Below are 24620 nucleotides of genomic sequence, written 5' to 3'. Positions count from 1 at the left end.
TAAAACGAAAACATATTTCTTTTCCTTCTAAAAATGTAACAGTAACAACATAAAAACATTTGATACTCTGTCTGTTCCACTAAACCAGGATAGATTGCAATTTATTCCAGAATTCTTTCACTTCGAGTAAAACCCCTGTCTACCTTTCATTCAAGCTTAGGCGAACCTGTTACTTCTTCAGTGTCACCCGTATTGGGAAATGAGACCAAAGCGTACCCCTTTTGCTATCATTTGCACACTTCTTTTACACAATATAATCCCTACTACAACACTGCCAGCCCTCAGTAGCTTCTCAGTGTTATAACAACAGATGGGTAACCTCCTGCACAGTGGCTTCAATGACCACCCACTATTCCATTCCTGGGATGCTCAGGCAACCTCTGTACCTGTGCTTCTAGACAACATAAAATAAGACACTAACTCTTTTGTTAAACATACCTCAATAATCAATACTTATCACCAAACTAGCCAATAATAACCATAACTCTGCTACAAGAAAACTGATCCAGCGATTCACCAACAACATATACTCCACTACCAAATACTCACCTAAGGGGGTTTCCATTTAATTTTCACAAAATGGTTAGGATTAGTTCATTCTATACCTTCATTCATCACTTAACTAACCCTTCACAGATAAACAATTTCTTTCCTCTGGTAGATGGCCCATTAGTTGAACTAGTTGATGGTGATAAATAACATAACTTTAACTTTAATTCTATAAGTTAATAACCACAGACTCAGGAGGTTTTTAAATCTTTATCTAAATTAAATGTATGTGAACCATTGCAATACAGTACTGCCACCGTCATTAATAGGAGAAAAGATTCAATTTATAAACACCAAGCATATACTTCAGACTCATACAATAATCAATGCTTCTTGTCCTTCCTCCACCACAGATCACAAAGAATCAAGGCGAACCACTCTCTCTCTCACAACCCACCCCAGTTCTCATGGGGGTACCTCAACGGTCCGCCCTATCTCCCATACTCTTCAACCTTTTCCTGGAACCATCAGCTAACTCATTAAATTCAATGAACATTCTCTTCCATATGTATGCAGACGATACGCAACCTTATTTAAAAATCTCTGCCCGGATAACATCATCTCACTCAACACTACCCTAACATCTACTCAAAATTGATTAGCTGAGAACCATCTCCTGCTCAACACCTCCAAAACTGAATTCCTTCTCATCTCGCCTCAGACCCACATCCCTAAGCCAAACCTTTGGTTTATGTTTATGTTTATGTTTATTAAAACTTTTATAGCGCGCTCTGTTACCACGGGGTATCCTGGCGCGGTGAGTGGATTGAGAACATAAGTGCTGGAGCAAAACCTGGATGAACTATAAGAGAGGGGCATTGAACAAATGGGTCTTGAGATCCTTCTTAAACACAGAAATGGTTGGCGAAGCTCTGAGGGAAAAGGGGAGAGCATTCCAGGCAGAGGCTGCTTTAACTGAAATGGATTGACCTCCCAGACGGGCATATTTGAATTTAGGGGTGGTTAGTAAACATAGATTGGCCGATCGTAGGGCACGGTTTGGAGTATAGAATGAAAACCTTTTCTGCAGATATGTTGGTCCCTGGCCAACTGCTCTAAATGCCAACACAAGAATTTTAAACAGAATTCGATGTGGTACTGGTAGCCAGTGCAAACTGCGTAGGTGGCTACGCACGCTCGACCTCCTAGGGAGAGAGAAAAGCAGACGTACTGCAGCGTTTTGTATCACCTGCAGGCGATGAACCATGTACGCAGGTAGACCACTAAATAAGGCATTGGCATAGTCGAGCCGGGATAAGATCAGAGCTCGAAGGACAGACTCCTTGGCTGCCCTAGGCAGAAGAGGAAAAAATTTCCTCAGGGCACGCAAGGTACCAAAGCAAATGCCGGTCAATTTTTTTATGTGATCCACAAACTTTAGATCCTGACCGAACCAGACCGCCAGGTTCTTAGCTGGGCCTCCCGTCGCACTGGGACAGGGCAGGTCCGGGGGCCAAATCTGGTCCTTAAAATTGTCAGGGAAGGAGCCGAAGAATAAGACCTCGGACTTGTCTTCGTTGCACTTAAGTTGGACTTGTGCAAGCCACCTGAAAACTTCCGATAGACAATGCTGGACTGCTGATGGTTGAATCACCTCACAGCTTTCAACTGCACCCCCCAACTTTGTCCCGATTCCTACATGCCTCGGGAGGGACAGGAGCATAAAGGTGACTGGTGGACTGTGCCCCCTGAAACCAGTCCTTTCCTCTCTTTCCAGCAAGATGACTAGAACATATATGGCAACGGACAAGATGAGGAGAACACCATATGTTTTGGACCAGGTTCCTTTGACTGACAAGACGTAGTGGAGGACGCTGCCTACAATAGTGACAACATCGCAAGCCAGCCAATGGGAGTCGAGGGAAGGTATGACGAGGGAGAGCCCGGATCCAGAAAAGGAGAAGCTGTCAGAAAACGTGAGGAGTTCCCGGAATCCCGAGCCAAGCTTCCAAAGGAGGATCAAGCAGTGCTTCTCGTAACGTCATGGGAGAAGAAGATTAGACTGAGCCAGGAGGCCAACAACAAGGTGAAGCGCCCCGCCACAATCCAGGAGGAGCGTGGCTGCAACAGGTAAGAGAGCGTGTCACAGGGTGGATGGGGAGGTGGGTGCACGTTTACAGATAGACACCTCCTGTTATCACCTCACCATTACCCAGTTCCCAGCACTGTCACTCACGGATTAAGTTCTTCAGTTGCGGCATAGTTGCTCCCTCACTCCCTCCCTGATTTGCTTTGGTATTTGACATTAGCCCTCACAATCCCTTCTATTTCTCTTTTCTTCTCAGGTGCCCTGGGATACCTGGAGGACGGAGAGTCCTAAGAGAAAGGATACGAAAGAAGATGCCTGTGGAAGACAACAGGACTGAAACCGGCGCCTGTGAAGCATAACAGGACTGAAAAAAGATGTTTTTTGTTTCTTTAACTCTAACATCCCGCAAGAAAAGAGTTTTTGCAATAAAACCGAGTCTTGCTAGCCCCCGTGTACAGCCTGATCCTTGCCTACCATCACAAGTGGTGGAGAATGCAGACATTCTGTCCATTCATACAGACATAAAGGACGCCCTCATACAACACTTAATTTCGGGACAATAGAAGTTAGGAGGGGCCGTAGAAAGGTAAATGAGCCTGACCCAAGCAGACGGAGACATCTTTAAAGACAGTTTGGCCGTCCAATTAGGGGAGCTACAAAAGCCGGCTACTGAGTAGACGGCAGCCCGGACCAGGGAAACCCGAGATGTTCTTACCCCAGGACCCACAGGTGTATCCCTCCAGAAGTACATAGCTGGGGAGGACCCAGACGCCTTCATTCTCAATTTTGAGAGAACAGGTAGAGCCTGCGGATGGTCCATAGAGAAATGGGCCTTCTTCCTGGTGCCCTTATTAAGGGGCGATGCCCAAGCTGCCTATCAGGTGGCCAATACTACTGGAAATACGCAGTACGGCGAGATAAAGACCATAATCCTTGACCACCTAGGTCTGGAGGATGAGGCATTCCGAGTTTGCTTTCGGAAGGAAAAGGGTAACCCCGGAGAGTATCCCAAAACATGTTCTTCCACCTCAAAGCAGCCGCGGACAAATGGCTGAAGCCTGTAGAAAGTATGTAGGAAGAAATAATGGACCGGTTATACCTTGAGCCGTACCTGGAAGCACATCCTTACAACACCCAGAGGTGGTTGAAGAAGCATTCTCATTTAACCACCGAACAAGCTATAGAAACGGCTACAACATTTTTTAAGGCCCAACCCCGTACTTTAATACAGGAATCTGAAAAACCACCCGCCTCGCTCAAGGAAAGTTTGAGAAACGGAACATTAGACCATCACAAGACTTGCCAAAGCCAAGTCCACCAAAACCGGACCTCCCTCTATACAAAGGGCCCCAATGCTTTCATTGAGGCGAGTTGGGGCATATAGCCCGAATGTGTCCTCGAAAGAGAACAACAGAAGAGCCTATGGAAGTCGGATACTTACCACGTTCCATTTTGTATAATGCAAAGATTGGAACTGCCTTCTATGTAAGTGTAGAGGTGAATGGGAAGGTGGAAAAGGCCCTATTAGACTTTGGGTGCTGGCAGTCTGTCATACAGGGGGTACTGGTACGTTCCTCTCATATTTAACCAGAAGCGTTAGTACACATCAGATGTGTGTACAGAGATGAGAGACCCTACTCAGTCACCACTGTTGACATAACACCAATGGCGGGTCCCCCTGTAGTGTGCGGGTTGGGGTATTGACAGAACTGCCTGAGGAACTCATCATCGGGACTGGCAATCTGGACTTCCTTAACACGTTCCTTTCTATAGTGCTCAAGCAAACCAGGAGGGAGACCCCGGGGAGACACACCTTCCAGCTCTTATCACCTCTGAACCATGGCTTTTGTACAGAAACTTTAAATTCACACAATTCAATGACCCAACTCTCCAGCATGCCTGACAAAATGCTTCAGATAATGACTTTTCGCCTCCCATGCCCTATCCCCATTTCCTTTCCAAAAACGGGCTGTTATATTGTAACGGGTAAAGGGGGAAGAACCACAGTTGGTTGTTCCCAAGTCCTTCAGAGAACAGATGCCATTCTTTTCTCATTCACATCTCACGGCTGGACACATAGGGGTTGAGAAAGTCACATAGAACATTTGAAGATATTTTTACTGGTGTGGGGTGTATGAAGATATTAGGAAACATTGCCAGGAATGTGAGACCTGTCAAAAAAGAAATCCATATCACCTTCCCCCAGTTCCCCTCCAGCCTCTACCGCTACTAGGGGTGCCCTTCGAGAGAGTGGGTATGGTCCAAAGACTCGAAAGGGACACCAGTAAACTCTAGTGTTGGTGGATTATACAAACCGCTATTCAGAGGCTTTTACTCTAACAGCCCCAACCACCCACAATATTGCTGATGAGCGAATCTAGCTTTTCTCTAGAGTAGGGTCCCCCTGAGAGATTTTGACAGACAAGGATACCCCCTTCGTCTCTCGGCCGATGAAAGAAGTGTGTAAAACCCTAAACCTTAAGCACATCAAAACTCCAGTCTATCACCCTCAATCCGACGGCATAGTTGAGAGGTATAACAGGACTTTGAAACTGATTCTCAAAAAGATGTTGAGCAGTGAGGGGATGGAGTGGGACAGACTTCTCCCTTTAGCTCTATACGTTATCTGGAGTCAGGTCTGGAGCAGTCTCAGCTGTTCTTCCCTCAAGATGCTATACGGGAGACAACCAAGATCGCTCCTGGAAATAACCAAGGAGGCCTGTGAAAAGGAGGAGGCAGATGAGGCTCGTTTTTATTTTTTAGAGTACACCAGGAGCCTTAAATCAAACATAGGAAAGCGGAGGGATCTCGCCTATTCTGACCTGGAGAAAAAGCAAGCCAAACAAAAATAATTCTATGATAAAGGGAAGAAGTGGTTGGGGCCGTACAGAGTAGTGGGAACAGTGGGGAACACCAACTACAAAATACAGATAAGACCTACTCGTGTTAAAACCTACCACATTACCTTACTGAAAAAGTGGTTAGGACCCCTATCTAGTTCTGCAAACCTAGTCCTACCAGTGACAACCTCTCCTTCCTGCACTCTGACCCAATTGGTTGTAAATTAGGATTTGTCACCCCGGGAGAAGCAGTCCTTTGAGGTAGTCTTGGGTCACTTTTCTTCAATTTTTTCTGATGAGCCAGGGAAGACGCCCCTTATGGAGAACTCCATTACAACCCGTCCGGCCCAGATCATCAAACAGCAACCATATCGCATACTGGCCCCCCGTAGGGAGGCTGTGCGTCCAGAGGTGAAGGCAGTGGTAAAGATGGGAGTCATTCGTCCGTCCAAGAGTGAGGGGTCCTCCCCTATAGTAATGGTCCTCAAGCCAGACGGATCGACCCGGTTCTGTATGGACTTCAGGGCTCTCAACTCCATCTCAAAATTTGACTTGTACCCAACACCTAGGAAAGATGAGTTGATCAAGAAAATGGGGGAGGGAAGGTACATAACCACCTTTGAACTTATGAAAGGCTATTTGCAGGTCTCTCTGAAAGAAGCCAATAGGGAGAAAAACGCTTTTGTAATACCGGATGGTCTGTTTGAGTTTACAGTACTCCCCTTCGTCTTCACGGTGCACCTGCCACCTTCCAACGTTTGATGAACATGGTGCTCCGGGAACACCAGGCCGACACATTGGCCTACTTAGATGATATTGTGGTGTTTAGCCCCATGTGAGAGGATCATCTAACCCATCTTCACCTCATACTACACTCTTTAGCACAAGCGGGTCTCCATATCAATTCAAATAAATCTCAAGTAGGTTTTCAGTCAGTAAAGTACCTCAGATATGTGTTGGGCCATAGGGTAATAGCTCCTCAAAAAGAAAACTGAAGGCAATATTTGAAACCCCTTTCCCATCAACCAAAAGAGAGCTAAGAGCCTTCTTAGGGTTACACAGCTATTACAGATGATTCATCCCACAGTATTCAGAGGTGGCGGCACCCCTCACAGATCTTCTACATAAAAATGTAAAGGCAGAGACACTATTGACCTCCTCAGAGGAGATGCTGGGAGCCTTTTCACAATTAAAAAGAGCCATTACCACTAGCTCAGTGATAGCCTCTCCCGATTTTAGCAAGCCCTTCAATCTGCATACGGATGCCTAAGAATATGGCCTGGGTGCAGTGTTGTCACAGCTCTCCCCAGAAGGCATTGACCATCATATCCTCTTTATCAGCAGAAGGCTATTCCCTCGAAAAGAAAAATATCCAACCATCAAAAAGGAATGTCTTGTGGTGAAATGGGCAATAGAGAAACTGAGGTACTATCTAGTGGGCAATCTATTCACCTTATATACCGATCATGCTCCCCTCGAATAGATGAGTAGGAAAAAGGGACACAATACCTGCATCCTGCAATGGTTCCTGTCTCTACAACCTTTTTCGTGAAACAGTGCAGGGGCACGGATAATGGCAGCGCTGACTTCCTCTCCAGAGTGTTTCCTCTCCCTGATCGGGAGAATCCTAGGGGGGTGTATCACGATTCCTACATGCCTCGGGAGGGATAGGAGCATAAAGGGGACAGGTGGACTGAGCCCCCTGAAACCGATCATTTCCTCTCTTTCCAGCCGGATAACTGGAACATATATGGGAACGGAAGAGATGACGAGAACACCATATGTTTCGGACCAGGTCCCTTTAACTGGAAAGACGTCACAGAAGATGCCGCCTACAACAGTGACGACATCGCCAGCCAGCCAATGGGAGTCGAGGGAAGCCATGATGAGGGAGAGCCCGGACCCGGAAAAGGAGAATCCGTCAGAAAATGCAAGGATTTCCCTGAATCCCGAGCCAAACGTCCAAAGGAGGTTCATGCAGTGCTGCTCGTAACGTCAAGGGGAGAAGAAGAAGATTTGACTGAGCCAGGAGGCCACCGACAAGGTGCAGCGGCCAGCCACGCTCCTGGAGGAGTGTGACTCCAACAGGTACAGGAGCGTGTTACAGGGTGGATGGGGAGGAGGGTGCACGTTAACAGATAGACTCCTCCTGTTATCCCCTCGCGATTACACGGTTCCCAGCACTGACACTCACAGATTTAGTTCTTCAGTTGTGGAATCGATGCTCCCCTACTACCTCCCTGATTTGCTTTGGTATATGACATTAGCCCTCACAATCCCTTCATTTATCTTTTCTTCCAGAGTGACCGGGGATACCTGAAGAACGGGGAGTCCTAAGAGAAAGGATATGAAGGCACGGGCCTGTGAAGACAACAGGCCTTAAACCGGCGCCTGTGAAGCATAACATAACTCTGGCATCCCACAAGAAAAGAGTTTTTGCAATAAAACTGAGTCTTTCTAGCCCCCGTTTACAGCATGATCCTTGCCAACCATCACAACATTATATACTCAGCCAAATCTCTCAGAATCACACTGGACAAGCACCTGAACATGAAGAATCATATCAGCAATGTGTGTAAGAGAGCAAATCACTTGATGAGGACACGTAGAAATATCAAACCATTCCTTCCGCAAATTGATTTCAAGCATGTGGTCCAAGCGTTTGTCTTACCGAGATGAGACTATGATAGCGCTATGCTCTGTGGCCTCCCCAAACCCACCCTGGCTTCTCTAAGGGCATCACTGAATGCTGCGGCTAGACTGGTTACAGGTACCAAATGAAATGTGCATAGATCCCCAGTCTTAAAATCTCTCAAATGGTTGCCCTCCGAAGCTCGAATCCAGTTAAAGATTGCGGTTCTGGCACACAAAGCCCTTCACTTTAAACCCCCAGGTATCTAGCACAAAAGCTTGAATTATCCTGAGGTGGTAGAGCCTCAAGAAGCGCTAACACTTACTTTCTGAAACAGCAAATCTTTAACAAAAAGATAACTTGCCAACGAGCCTTCTCTGGTGCCACTCCAAAGATTTGGAACTCTCTGCCACTGGAAGTACGCAAAATCTCCTCAACGACTGACTTCATACTGGAAGTCAAAAGATTCCTAATGAACAAATTCCTACCTTAATGTGGCTAGGCTCACCTGCTCAAAGCCATTGCCCCTACAACCACTTGACCTTCATTGGATGAACAGTTGTTACTTACCTGTAAACAGGTGGTTCTCCAGTATTGGTGTCTTTCATAGATTCACATGCTTGAATATTCCCCGTCGTCGGAGTGGGAGTCCCACGGTAAATAAAATAGCAATAAATGCTAAATATATAATAATATATAATAAATATATATATACATAATAAGGAAAAACCCAAAAAATGCATACAATAACCATCTGGTACCTAACCAAGAGTTTCCACATAGGAATGCATGGGGAAAAAGAAGTTCCAATGCAGCCTATCCTTGTCATTATGTTAGTCCAAACTGCAGCCAATCAGGCGCCAGCAGCCCTCTAGAACCTTCTCCTCAGAGCTCAAGCCCTCAGATTTTCGTAGCACAAGAGTGACCACAGAGTCTATGAGGAGAAGAGAGCCTCTGAGGGGAGGATGGGAGGGTCGCATGTGAATCTATGAAAGACACCAATACTGGAGAACCACCTGTTTACAGGTAAGTAACAACTGTTCTTCTCCAGTATTGGGGTGTCTTTCATAGATTCACATGCTTGAATATAGAATAGTAAGCAGTCCGTATCCGTACACAAAGTTTCCAGGATGCAATGTATACACAACAGGTTAAAATCAACAGGATTAAATCCATGTCACGGAAGTCATAAAACTGTATGTATACATAAAGAAGACATGCACAAGACTGGAAACCATAGGAGGAGGGTAGAACAGAGGCTCACCTTATTGAAAAAGATTCCGGAGCACAGCTTGTCCCACTGCGGTATCCCCTTCGGCCATGGCACCCAGATTGTAGTGCTTCGTGAACGTGTGCCTGCTGGACCACGTGGCAGCTCTGCAAATCTGATGCAATGGAACTCCGGCAAAGAGTGCAGTCGAAGAGGCCACAGACCTGGTAGAGTGGGCTCTCACTGCAGACTGTAAAGGCTTTCCCGCTTTCTGATGGCAGAAAGCAATCGCCGAGGCCACCCAGCGGGCTACTGTAGGTTTGGTGACTGGTCGCCCTTTTTGAAAACGGCCATAGGCCACGAAGAGCTGATCTGATTTTCGGAACTGGGCCGTTCTGCTGATGTAGAACTTTAAACATCTTTTAATGTCCAAAGAGTGCAGGCGTTGTTCCGCAGGTGATTGCGGATTGGCAAAGAAAGACTTCAGTATAACAGGCTCATTAATATGGAAGTCTGACGGCACTTTTGGAAGGAAAGTAGGATTAGTGCGTAAAAGCACAGAATCCGGTTTGAACTGTAGAAATGGCTGTTTAATTGTGAAAGCATGCATATCACTCACTCGACGTGAGGACGTCAGTGCGAGTAAAAGCGCAACCTTCCAGGTGACATACTTGAGATCTGCGCTATGAATTGGCTCAAACGGAGCAGTCATTAATTGTGAAAGTACAATGTTGAGGCGCCACTCTGGAGGAGGACGTCGAACTGGTGGAAAAGTCCGAAGAAGTCCTTTGAAGAACTGACGTATCAATCTGGATGAGCATAAGGAGGCGGAGCCATCATGGCGGAAGCGTGAGATTGCCGCCAGAAAAACTTTTAAAGTTGCATGTGACAAACCCGACTGAGCCAGATGGAGAAAGAAAGGGAGGAGCTCAGCGGGCGTGGCACGCAAAGGATGTACCCCGGCGTCTGCACACCAGTGGCAAAAGCGTTTCCACTTCAACTTATAGGTTTTTATAGTTGATGGAGCCCTGGCCTGAGCGAGGATGTTACGACACTCTTGAGGGATGCTTAGATGTGCAAATTCACAGTGCTCAGGTTCCAGGCTGACAAGCTCAGGGAAGAGGGGTCCGGATGGTAGATTTGACCCCTGTTCATGGAGAGAAGATCCATTCGAGGATGAAGAAGAATGGGTTTGCATTGAGACAGGAGTAGCAGCTCTGAGAACCACGCCTGTCGTGGCCACCTGGGGGCAATCAGAAGGATGTGACAAGGCTCTCTCCGCATCTTCCAAAGTACGCGAGGCACTAGAGGGATCGGAGGAAAAGCGTAGGCGAAGAGATTCGACCAATCCATCAGAAGGGCATTGCCTTGGGACCCTTTGTGGGGATGCCAGCTTGCGTAAGCGGGGCATTTGCGGTTCTCTGGAGTCGCAAAGAGGTCGATTGCAGGGTTTCCCCAACGGTGAAAGACCATATCGAGTGTTGGCTGGTGGAGTTCCCACTCGTGGTTGGATGATCGAGATCTGCTGAGGGAGTCCGCCAGGAGGTTGGACAAACCCGGAAGATGTACTGCCGTGATTTGGATTTGATGATTGATGGACCAGTCCCAAATCGCTTCTGCCAGGCGGGACAACACCGGAGACTTTGTTCCGCCCTGCTTGTTTATATAATGCATGCAGGTCGTGTTGTCCGTTTGTATTAGAACTGACTCTCCCTGCAGCACTGGTTGAAATGATTTCAGGGCTAGAAAGATAGCCATCAGCTCCAACTTGTTGATGTGCCAGGTCTTTTGATGGAAGGTCCATTTCCCTTTCACGGACAGGTCTTGGAGGTGAGCTCCCCAGCCCTCCAGGGAGGCATCCGTCGTCAGTGTTAGATCTGGGGTGTTGGACAGAAAAGACGTGCCTGCTGCTAGTTGGTGAGGTTGTGCCCACCATTTGAGCGCCTTTTTCATGGGAATGGTGATGGAGACCTGATCGTTGAAGGAACCGGTGACCTGACGCCACTGCTTGTCCAGAGCCTGTTGGATAGGTCGCGCTCGTAGTCGGCAATGAGGGACAAGAGCGATGCATGACGAAGCCATCCCCAAAAAAGACTTCAACAAGCGGACTGAAACGCACTTCTTTGCGAGAAGTAGCGATACTAGCCAGAGGATCCTCTGTTGACGTTCCCGGGAGACAAATGCTTTGACCAGGGTGGTGTCCAACGTTGCCCCTAGAAAATCTTTGCAAGTTGTTGGCTGCAATTGAGATTTCTCCAGATTGATGGACAGACCCAAGGAACGGAATACTGTCTGGCAGATTGCAGTATGATTTAGAAGTTGTGCACGGGATTGTGATTTCAGAAGGCAGTCGTCGAGATATGGGAATATCTGGATGCCTTGAAGACGAAGAAAAGCCATGACCGGAGCCAACATTTTTGTAAAGACTCGGGGGGCTGAACGGAGGCCAAATGGAAGGACCCGGAATTGGAAATGAAGGTGCCCCACCTTGAAACGCAGGAACTTGCGATGCGCCGCTAGAATTGGGACATGGAAGTAGGCGTCCCGGAGATCGATGGTAGTCATGAAATCTCCGACTGAGAGCAAACGCAAGATCTCTGTAAGCGTGAGCATACGGAAGGTCTGGTCCTTGAGATAATGATTGAGTGCTCTCAAGTCCAGTATTGGTCTCCATTCTCCGTTCTTTTTGATGACGAGGAAAAAACGGGAATAAAACCCCTTCCCTCTCTGCGACTTTGGCACAACCTCCACCGCACCCTTTTGAAGGAGAAGGCGAACCTGATGAAATAGTTCTTTGAGGTGCGGAGGTGGCGGTCCGGAAGGTGGCGTTGGAGGAGGTACCTCGACAAATTCCAATGCATGGCCTCTCTTCACAATGTCGAGTGCCCAACGGTCCGTAGTAATGGAGGACCATTGAGAACCAAACAGAGAGATTTGACCTCCAATCCTCCGTTCGACCGAGGAGTCACTGGCGTTTGTTGGATTGACCTCTGAAATTAGACTTCCCTCTGTAAGTCCTGGCAGGCTGCTGACGGGACGACTGCTGGCGGTTACCGGTGTAACGCTGGTTACCTTGGTTGAAGGACCGGTATTGACTGCTTCCTCCACGAAAAGTGGACGTAGTGCCACGTCCTCGAGCACCCCGAAAGGGCTGTTTCCTAAACTGAAGGGTACCCAAAGCACGTGCAGTGTCCGTGTCCTTTTTAATGGATTGTAGCGCCTCATCAATATGCGCTCCAAATAATGACTCGCCGTCATATGGCATATCTAGGATTCGTGCCTGAACTTCCTGCCGAAACGAAGTCGAGCGTAACCAACCCTGGCGACGCAGAACAGCTGCTCCAGCGAGCTGGCGAAAACCGGTGCAGGCTACATCCACTGCACAATCGATAAGTTCTTCTGCCGTCCTCTCTCCTTCTTGCAGAATTTTCTGTGCTTCTGCCTTGGAAACATCTGGAAGTAACGCTATGTAGGCGGCTAGATCAGCCCAAGCCTGGCGATCATAACGGCCTAAAATGGCCATGGCGTTGGCCACTCGAACTGTTGTAGAGGACATGGAGGAAAATTTTCGTCCAATAGCATCCAGGCGACGGCCCTCACGGTCCGGAGGAGCAGTGATCGTAGATGCCGGATTCTTTGAACCCCGTTGAGCTGCCTGCGTGACGACAGAGTCGGGCTTAGGTTGGCCTGTAAGGCATGCTGGAGATCCTAAAGGAGCTTTGTATTTCTTCTCCAACCTTGGCAGCTGCGCTGGTAGAGAGTTTGGCGTCTTCATTATCTTCTCCCCTTCAGACCAGATGAAATCTATAATCGGGACTGTGTGGATTTGTTTCAAGGGCTGGTTTTTGAAATCGTATAGGAAGCAATCTTCCTCTCGGTGTGCTCGTGGCAATTTGAAACGCTGTGCTGCCCTATCCATTAACTGGTGGAAGCCTGCGATGTCCACTGGAGGAGAATCCGCTGCAGGCACCTGAGAAGGAGATGGTGTTTGAGCACGATAGTCATCCCACTCCGCCAAATGTTCCTCACCATCCTCTTCTACTTCAGAAACTTCACCATCTTCACGCTCTGGAGGATTCTCGTCATCATCATCCTCTGGATAGATGGTAGTGTGAACACGAACCGATGTAGTACGGTGAACAGTTACAGGAGACGCTGGTTGAGGAGGAGCCAGAACCGGGTTAGAAACCGGATTCACTACTGATGGGACCGTTGTAAGCTGTGGCGTTGGTGGGAAACGCCGATTGTAGTCTTCCAACATACTTTGGAGGTTTGATATCATGGAGATAGGCAACATCGCAGTTGGAATCTGAGTGTGAGTTGTTTGATGTTGATCATAAACCTCTTCCTCGTCATTACTGAATTCTTGGCACTTAATATTTAGGTCCGAAAGACTGTGAGCTTGGCCATCAGACTCTTGTTCAGAATCAGTCGCAAACAGCGGAGATGGAGGATTAATCATCTCTTGCTCTGCAAGAGTCTCGAACTGTGGTCTGCTGGACTGCAAGGGCAAAAGAGGCATAGTAACAAAAGAAGAGGCCGGCGTCGAAATAGTGTCCTGCGTACGCGATGACGGCATGACATCAATTGACTTCTGCGATGGGATCGATTTGGATGCCATCGTCGACGAGGAGACCGTCGACGGAGCAGTCTTCAATGGTATAGATGGAGTCATCGTCGACGGAACCTTTACTTTCAATGTCTTCGTCGACGGAGTCATCGTCGACGGAGTCATCGTCAACGGAATCTTCGTCGACGGAGTCATCGTCGACGGAGTCATCGTCGACGGCATCATCGTCGACGGAGTCATCGTCGACGGCATCATCGTCGACGGAGTCATCGTCGACGGAGTCATCGTCGACGGAACGGTCGTCGACGGAGCAGATGGAATAGGTCCCCTCGCCGACGGGATAGCCGTCGACGGTGCGCTCGTCGACGAGAGCGTAGACGGAGTCAAAGCCCTCACACTTCTAGTCGACGACGACCGGGTCGTCGACGAGTGAGCTCTTTTCGTCGATGACGATGAAATAGGAATCACAGAAGGCACAGTCTTAGAGCTGAGAACCACTCTCATCGACGATGAAGACGTCGACGCTAAGGCTGACGACGATCCAGAGGCCATCGTTGTTGTGACTGTCGTCGTCGATTTGGAACCAGAGACAACCATTCTCGTCGACGGAGTAGAAACTCCCGTCGTCGACGGCAAATCCGTTTTCCTCACAGAAATACTGGATCTTGAAGCAGAAGGAGCCTGAGAGCTTTGTCTCGTGGGCCCAGACGTGGTAGGCAAAGGTGAAGACACCGCAGGGGCCATTGTGAGGGAAACTTTCCTCTTTTTAAGAAATGGTGAAGGCACCTCCTGCACACTACCACGTTTAGAAGCTGCTTGAGAACGGCCTGACCCCAGACTTTCAGCGTCAGAAACTACATTATCTTTGTCTTTAAGCCTCTGAAGCCAGACAAGTAAACGGCCTTCTCTGTCCTTTTGAGTTTTCTCTGAGAATTTTCTACAGAGTTTACAGGTACCCACTTCATGGTCCGGGTAAAGGCAGTAAATACACTTACTGTGTGGGTCATCATGATATAATCTCAGCTTTCCACAAGAGGAACACGCTCTGAAGAGAGATTTCTTACTTGAAGACATTTTGGAAGAAACTGGAACACTTGAAGAAGAAAACTGAGCAGAGCTCAGGGAGACTCCCTTACACACGACGTGCGGTAGAAAATCTGAGGGCTTGAGCTCTGAGGAGAAGGTTCTAGAGGGCTGCTGGCGCCTGATTGGCTGCAGTTTGGACTAACATAATGACAAGGATAGGCTGCATTGGAACTTCTTTTTCCCCATGCATTCCTATGTGGAAACTCTTGGTTAGGTACCAGATGGTTATTGTATGCATTTTTTGGGTTTTTCCTTATTATGTATATATATATTTATTATATATTATTATATATTTAGCATTTATTGCTATTTTATTTACCGTGGGACTCCCACTCCGACGACGGGGAATATTCAAGCATGTGAATCTATGAAAGACACCCCAATACTGGAGAAATTGCTCTTCTTTACTGCATAATATTTCCCTGCTGTAGTCCAATATTGACCTCTTTATTGTATTACTCTCCTTTGACCCATTTGTAATGCAATTATGCGATTATTCTAGTTTCTACTCGTACCTGATGTTGTTAGTGCATTTATTACCTTCATTCCATCCTTTTGTAAAGCGCTCTAACATCCTTCAGGATCTTGTTCGCGCTATATAAAACTTTAGAAATAAATAAAAAAAAGGACATCAACAAATATCAAGAAATTATATTTACCGAGGATGTTGTAAAAACCAACCCCCTGGCCAAAGGACTGGTAAGGGTCCACCGGGATAGGTCAGGAGACAAAGACTCCAGGACAGGATAGATGACCTCCTTAAAATACCTACGATTGCGCCCCACCCCTCTCTGACACTCTCTTCCTCCTCGAGATTCTTCTGCGATCTTCAGATGTAACCTAATTAAATTAGGATAGAAGGTTCTGCTTCAGGTTCTGCATTCAGTTCAGCATGTCACAGCATCTCTCCTAGCAACAGCATCTCCCACAGCAAGGCTCTCTCCTTCAATCTAACTAACTAACCAAGGCTATGCTAATTATACCTTTCATTCTTCATGTTCCACCCACTAAAGTTTCAATATCCTAAAAAAATACGAAACATGATTGGTCAGGCAAGGGAGGAAACTCCATCACACCATGCTTACATGTCATTAAAATCAGTTCAACTGCTGTTCACAAACCCATCATCCTTAATTTTTAATCATAAATTTGATTCTCGTACGCTTTCACATTTCACTTTGAAAGAATATGATAACATTTTGAATAAGAGTCATCACTGTTGAACTCTTCACTATCCATTCCCATGCTGTAATATTCAATCTTCGCTCTCTTTCAAATGCACAGTCATTCACCTTCATGGCTTTACTCAGTGGGCATGCGCACAACAGTTCCCTGTTTAAAGCGGTATTATTCCGTCTTCATTGTTATCCGCATTAGCACACACATACGCAAACTTCACTAAACCGCATGTTCATGTGGTGCATATTAGTTGTTCACTACACCTTGTTAATAACTTCGTTAGTAAGTTAAACAAGTGGATTGGATACGAGCAAGTCTCTTTTCCACAAAACCTTGCTCCATCACTATCATTAAAGGAAAATCACTTGAGATAAATGACAGCATGGTATAAGAACAAGACTAAGTATGTCTGCATGTGAAATCTATTATTGTTTTAAATAACTTGATATTGTTTTATGGTCTTTGCACATTGATATCCCACTAAATTATTTTTTCAACATTTTAAACTGTACTTATTTATCAGTTTTATCTTAAGGGGAATAATAGTGTGTATTATCACCGCCAATAACAACCTGTATTTCTTGATATAGGTTATGTTTGGTGTCCATGCTTATTGATCCCATTTAAGGCCGTGTAAATGTTTTTTTATCAATTGAAAAAATGCATTTGTATTTTTGCAGTGTCTTTTTAACAAAAGTCTTTTATGGATTGCAATAATCCAAACAAAGATTTATTTGACTTTTAATGCTAAAACATGCACAAAAATAATTAATAGATAATATGACTACTTTAGATTCTGTATTAATTATAGAATGTAGGTTGTAAACTTACCCTAATTATTAAACATGTGTGTGTGCAGCAATAACTTACAGTTTGTATTAAATTAACATGACATTTAAAGGTGCAGAAAACAGTGACAGCTAACTAGAAATAATGGTTTGTAGAATTGCAGCATGCTTGAAAAACTTGACCTTCCAGATAACAGAATGTGTCTTTTGATTGTAAAATAGATACGCCTCCCATGAATTTCAGATTGTAACCTTGGATTTGTTGCTTATTTAAACAGAGCCCCATTCATAACTGACTTAAACTTGTTTTATTTGCTATAGAAAACAGAAAACACAGTATTTCAACATGCATTACCATATTTTGTTTCTACTGACTACCTTCTTAAATAAAGTTTTCTTTGCAGCTTACAGACCATGTGTTCAGTTAAAATAACAGATGCTGAATTAGAAGGTTAGGAAATGAATTAACTTTAGTTGAAGATTCGAACTGTGAAGAGAATGTCCTGTGGGAAAGATTTATTTGTTTGCCACAAAGAAGATAGCCAGCTCGCTTGATGGATGATATGGAGAATTGCTGGATATCTATTTGATGGAGAAAAGAACAGACCACATTTTTTTGTAATATTAAATGACAGGGTTATACACCTTTTCCTAGTTTCCTAGTTTAAAAGCTTCAGAGAAGACAGGAGAAGATTTGGAGAGATTCCTTTAGCACAGCAGGGATTCAGCTTGAGAGATTTGTGTGCAAAAGGTCAGATGACAGGAGTGATTTTGTATGATGGGAGGCAGATCAGCTGAGATTCAGAGCAGAAACTTCAAGCTGTGTTCTTTTGGCATTTATTAAAACCCAAGCTTCATGATTTGACTAATTTGGCTTTGTCAAGGCGTATTTGCTCTATGCTAATTTTCTCTTTATGGGAAATTCTGCAATTATTAATTATTGATTATTAGCTTCATGTTAATCTCAATCTTGCCTTTATTATTTACCTCTTCATGGGTTCTTACTGACACCATTTGTGGTCCATTTCTTAGAAAGGGGATTTTTTCCTTCATGGATGTGCTGTATGCACAATATAACATGGTCTGCACTAACTATATTATTCTATTATCAATTCTGTATCTAATTGATATTTAACTAATACATAAAGAATCAGATAAACCTTAACTTTAATAAAATAAAACCTTTTAAAACTGCTAATATCTCTCATCATTAACTGAAAATAATGTACTTGACAGTTGCTGATATACGTGACCAGTGCGTTCAGTTTCAGCACTAATTCAGAACCTGGTAGCCAAGGTTTATTGACCTGTCAGGAGCCATCAGGAATTCTAGAGGATGAAATCTGTAAATTGGGGTGTTTAGTCTTAAATATCCATTTGACCAAATTCTCCTAGATTTCCAACATTTGTGTCATCATAAAGGCTTCAGCAACCTTTACATTGTTCACTATCGCTCTGCTACACCACATTTATATGAGAAAATGGAGGGTGGAGGGGACACAAAAGGCTGGTTTACTTCAAATGCCCCACTCTGAAGGTAGATTGTTTGGTGACCATCTTGAAAATATGTTCTGTTGTTCAAGATGCGAAGGAAATCAGAACCACCACAAAGAAGACATCAGAGAGAAGTTTGTTTCCAAAATGGGAACAGTGAGTTAAAAACTTTCCATTTTGAAAAAAATTCTCTACTCCAAGTAAAGTTCAAATAATTTATTGTAAATAATTTGCAGCACAGCAAATAGAACAGTCAGATCTTCAGAACAATTGTGTTGAACATCATGAGATCTATAAGGCATCAGCATTGTTGACAATAGGTGACTCAGTCATGGTCCTAAAATTATCAGGACATTTAGAAACACATCTAATATTCCACATCTTATCATCCTGAGTTATAAGAGAATTCTTAAATACCTTGGTGATCTTAATGTGTTTAGAGAATTTACTCATACACTTACCAACAAACCTGGTTTCTTAATTCACACCCATTCCCCTATCTTAAAGTTATGTTCCTTGGTATTCCACTTCTTGTCATGCCATACTTTGTATTTCTTTTGTTTTTCCTTTACCCTTATGCTGGTATCAATCATATTATAATCATTCCTTATGTTATTCTTACATTTCTCTTTAAGCAACCAAGGACAAATATTAGAAGCTGGATCCCTGCCCTTCAAACCTTTGTAATAGAATGTGGACCACTTCTATACATCCATAATCTTTCCCTTAATTAATTTTTCCAATCCTCTCTCTGTTTAACCACATCAGCAATATAACCCTTCAATACACGATTGAAGTGTTCCACTTGACTGTTTTCATGTGGTGCATACAACGATGTGGTGACATGCTTTATATTGTGACATTTAAGATATTCCTCCATATCTGTTGAAATCAGTTGAACCCCATTATCAGTTACAATGGTTGAGTGACACCCTTCCCTTGCAAAAATCTCCTTAAAGAAATCCAACACTCTATTAGTTGTAGCCATCTGCACCAACTTAACTACTGGCCATTTTGAGTTGTAATCAACTAATACCAAAGCATAACGTGAATCCAATGGAAGATTAAAAAATGGACCAGATATGTCAAATGCCACTTTCTTCCAAGGTTTCTCTGGCCAGTCCGTAATCTTAAGGGGAAAGACATTGACTTTGAGCATTTTTTCACTTGAAATGCAAACATCACATGCTCTAACTACACAATCTGCCATGCGATCCATTCCTGGCCACCAAAAAAAGGTTGTATTAAGTGTTTCATTGCAGACATGCCTGGATGTGAATTATGAGCTAACTTAAGAATGATCTCCCGCACATCAAAGGCTGGCACACATTTTCCATTTTTGTAAACAAAATCCCCTTCCATTTCTAAATCCTCTGACACATTAAACATGGGCATAAGTTCTTCACTGATATTTTATTTTGTAGGCCAGCCTTCCACAATATACCTCTTGACCAATTGCCATAAGGAATCATTGTCTTCACTGGATTTCCAAGTTTCTTCTGAAATATCAGAAAACACCCCAACTACAACATCCTGAATGGAAGTAACAATTTCTAAGTCATCATCCTTTTTTGAAGAGTATAACTCACAGGGATGACTTGACATAAAGTCAGCAGTAACAATTTTTTTTCCTGGAACAAATTCAGACTTGGAACAATACTCTTGTAATCTTGAAGTTAACCTGGCAATTCTTGCGGTGGAATTCCAACCTCCACCAGTTGAAAGAATATTAACCAAGGGTTTGTGTTCTGTCCTTTAAGTAAAATTGCTTCCCCAAATATAGTTCCTATAATGCTCAATTGCCCAGACACATGCAAGTAACTCTTTCTCCATAACAGCATAACGCCTTTCAGTTTCATTTAAGGTTCTTGAAGCAAAACATACATTCCATTCTTCATTTCCACATTTTTGTGACAACACCCTACCAATACCATATAAGCTGGTGTCAACTGAAATAACACAATGTTTGTTCATGCAAAATGGTCTTAAGGTGGGAGCATTTACAATATCCTGCTTAGTATCAGAAAACGCATGCTGTTGCAGTTCAGTCCATTCAAAAACAGCATTTTGTCTTAACAGCTTCCTCAAAGGCTTCACTTTAGAAGCAAAGTTGGTCACAAACTTAGAATAATACTCACACATGCCTGCAAAAGATAGTAATTGCTCTTTGTTCTTAGGAGAAAGAGCATTTACTATACCGTCAACATTAGACTAAGCATGGGCGAATTTTGCAAATCTCGCGTTCGCGAATTTTGCGGATTTGTGAACTCGCAATCCGCAAAATCCGCGAATTCTCGCGAATTTGCCGATTTTTTTTTTTTGTGTGTTTGCACGGGTTTCTGCGAGTTCGCGAGGGTTTTGTACAATGTCGCAAATTGCGAACTTACCTGTCGGGTTGCAAGTTTCGTGAACTTGTTGTTTCTACGTGTCCAGCCTGTTTGGGACACTCTTCTTCATCACTGCCACTCTCTGTCACCACTGCCACTCTCTGACTACTCATGCCACCCTCTGGCCCACCCATGCCACCCTCTGTTTCATCACAGCACCCTCTGGTTGTCCAGTCAGTGTACATTATTGTGGCAACGCAAGCACACCTTCCCTGCCTCAAGTGACCTGAATTAATTTGGGGCTGATTAATGTGTCACAGAATATTTTTTTAGCTGGCACCTGCTTCCTTAGTGCTTCCTGATTAGTGAACTTTTGCACTTGCTAAGTGCTTTCATTGTTGCAAAATTAGTTACAACACCTGCCCTGCCCCAACTGACAATAATGAATTAGGGGCTGATTAATGGATTTGAACTGCCAGCCTGGCTCCTGCTTGTCTCCCTTAGCTGTAATTCAGGACCTTTGTGGCATATGTGTAACTATTCTGAGGTTCAGAGCAGGGTCACATAATAGTTGCAACTGGCAACTGAACTCTGGAGGGGCCCCTCAGCAAGCACTACAGGAAATGGCTACTAATGATGAGCCTGAACTTTTGAACCTGGTAAGTAGTTACTTTCAGTTTGCTAAAATCGTATTTCTGCAATTTTGCACTTATTCGCGGGGCGCGAACTCACGCGAACTCACGCGAACAGTGCGAGCAGTGCGAGCAAAATCCGCTGCTCGCGGATTTGCGGATTTTGCGGGAGATTCGCGAATCTCGCGGATTGCGAATTTCCCGAAAATCCGCAAAATCCGCGAGCGAAACGGATTTTCCGCCCATGCTTACATTAGACTTCTTGGGTACTACACCATCACCTGTAAGGGTATGACCTAAATATTCCACAATTTTCTTAAACATTTTGCATATGTAAGCTTTAAGTGTCAAACCACTTTGTTTTAATCTATAACACACCTCAGACAAATGTTTGAGATGATCTTGATCATTTGCAGAAAAAATTCAAATATTGTCTTCAAAACAGTTGACGAAATAATCAATGTCCCTGAAAATGTTGCAAAGCAAAAGAGTTATTTTTGTGAGTGCACACCTTCCCTTCTCTGTTTAATCAAATCTTGTCTTTCTTTATTTCTTTGTCCTGTCGTGCATAACAGCTCCGTCTCCGTCCCATAGTCACAGTTTTTTTCAACAAAGGTACTTCCTTAGGGGGCAACATTCATGCCCCTGCTGCTGCACAGCCTTTACCATGGGGAAACTTATCCAGGCATAAATCGTTTTTTCACTATTTTCAATAATCCATATTCATCCTTAGTAAACCAGTGTAGTATTCCAGGTCACCATAGATTATGAATTCACTCCGGAGACAGCCAGATGGTGCTAGAATGTTTATTCTGCATTTTCAAGTATCATATGTCGCCAAACGTGCTTACACAATGATATGTGCTTTAACATTCCTTTGAGTCAACACAGGGAAAGCCCAATGCATTTCGAACTCTTCTAAGTTCTTCCTCAGGGGCACTGTAATTAATAAAAAAAACTAAAAAAAACTCCATAAACAATCTGGGGAAAGCGCCGGTTGTAATGTTAAGAACCAAACCTCTTCATGAAAACGAGTTAACCATAACCTAACCCACCCTCTCTTACCCGAAGTCCATGTGTGATTAAACGAAATATTATGCAATCCCCCCCTGCAACTAGTACTCTGGGAACTTAAAAAACCACACCTTCTCGCACTGTGCATGCTGTTTGCTCGCCCACTGGTCACTTAAAAGAAAACACGTCATATCTTTCAAATGCTCTCCCCTACTCCCCATGTTGTTTAAACATTTTGCAAAATACGTTGTAATGCCCTTTACCCTGAAAATATTGAACATGATTCTTTGAAATACTGGTGCTGCGGAGGCCAAGCCAAAGGGCATTCTGGTGTATTGATATAGTCCCTGTGGAGTTATAAATGCTGTTAACATTTTTGAATCTTCAGTAAGTGGAACCTGATGGTACCCTGACCTCAAGTCAAAAGTATAAAAAATGGTGGTACCTTCTAACAATGAAACTACCTCATTTATGTTGGGTAAAGGGTGACAGTCCACAATAATGCAGAATTTAATGCTCTTAAATCCACTCATAACCTCATTTTTTTAACTGGTTTTCGGACTAAAACAATGTATGAAACCCACTCAGAGGAGTTAATTGGTTCAATAATGCCTTCTGATACAAGTTCTGTTAATATCTAATTTAGCTCCTCTCTTACGTTGATAGGTACTGGTCTAATTTTTTGTCTAACAAGTGTAACATTACTTTTGAGTTTGATCTGATGAGAGTAGTCTTTTAGTTTTCCCAAGGAATCAGTGAATACTCACTTGTAAGTGTCTTTTAGAAATCTTTCCATGTCATCACAACCTGTAACTGAAATGTAATTAGCACATACATATTCTTCCAACACAAAGGGTTCTATAAGTCTCGGATTAAAAATTATGCCAAGCTTCCATTGATCCTTCCAACCAAGTACATTTATCCCTTTGACAGCAATATATAAGTGTATATTGGCCATTCTGTTTTTGAAAATTAACAATGTTTTAAAATAACCCACCATGTCAATGCGTGAGCCATCATAGATTACCAGATTTATATCAGATGAAACTATTTTAATAATATCAAAAACCCTGCGCAATTAATCTTCAAAATATTGTTTAAAAATAATAGTCCATGGTGACCCAGAATCAGCCATGAGATTTAAATCCACATTTGATATCTGAACAATCCACATGGGAGAATTCCTAATAGGTATGTCATCAGAGTCTTTGACATTTGCTATGATATCAGACACCCCAAATCCGGAATTTTGTAACATATTTTCATTTCCTCCATTATTTACACCTTGTCCAGGTCCTTCTAATGTACATGAAATCCTGAGACGATATTGAGTGGAATATTTTCTTTGATCTCTGCAGATATTTGAAAAATATCCAATCCTTCCACAGTTCTTACATTCTCATTTATTAGCTTGACATCCTCCAAATGAAGCCATATGGTTTCTGTTTCCACTTCTGTAGCAAACCATATGTTTCCCATTTCTATAAAAAAAGGTATAGGTATTGAAATTTGAATTTTGAGCAGAAAATAATTAAATTATGAGATTCATTTTTTACATGATCCTGACGTTTGACAGCACAAACTTCTTCTGATTTCTCAGACTTGTTACTAATATTCTGTGCTGTATGCATCCATTTTTCCATTTGCTCAAAAGCCTTTGTAGTGGAAATAGCTTCAGAAATTTTAGGATGACCCATCACCCATAGTTGTTCTTGCATTTTTTTACACCTAACATGAAATATGATTTGATCTCTTAACATTTAATCCAACATGTTGCAAAAGTTACAATATAAACTTAAGGTGTGTAACGCTGTAAAAAATCATCAAAAGACTCATTTTCTTCTTGTATCCTTGTATAAAGTTTAAACCTATTTAATGCTATATTACTTGTTGGTTTCAACCTTTTCTCCATCCTGAGTAAGGCTTCATTGTAAACATTAGTAGCTTCTCCATTTTCTGCAATAGCTATTTGGGGTAATGCACTAAAAATAATCTCTCCTTCCGAACCTAGACAGTGTAACAAAATACTTTTTTTTCTTTCTGCTCCCATTCTTTCAGCATCGATATCTTTCAAATAATTAATGAATTCCTCCTTCCACCTAGCCCATGAAAGTGGTGGGTCACCTTTAGATTGTAAAAACTTAGCTGGTGGTTCAAACTGCATTTTTTAATATTAAATGTAGTAATAAATATTACAAAATAAAATTATACTAATCTTCAGTTTTCTATAAAATGTGTCAAGAGACACTCTACTTAACCATTGTGTCTAA

This window comes from Lissotriton vulgaris, chromosome 6 (assembly GCF_964263255.1).
Source record: "Lissotriton vulgaris chromosome 6, aLisVul1.2, whole genome shotgun sequence".
Classification (NCBI taxonomy): Eukaryota; Metazoa; Chordata; class Amphibia; order Caudata; family Salamandridae; genus Lissotriton; species Lissotriton vulgaris.
The sequence above is the reverse complement of the archived record's forward strand: the minus strand, read 5'-3'. Positions refer to the sequence as shown.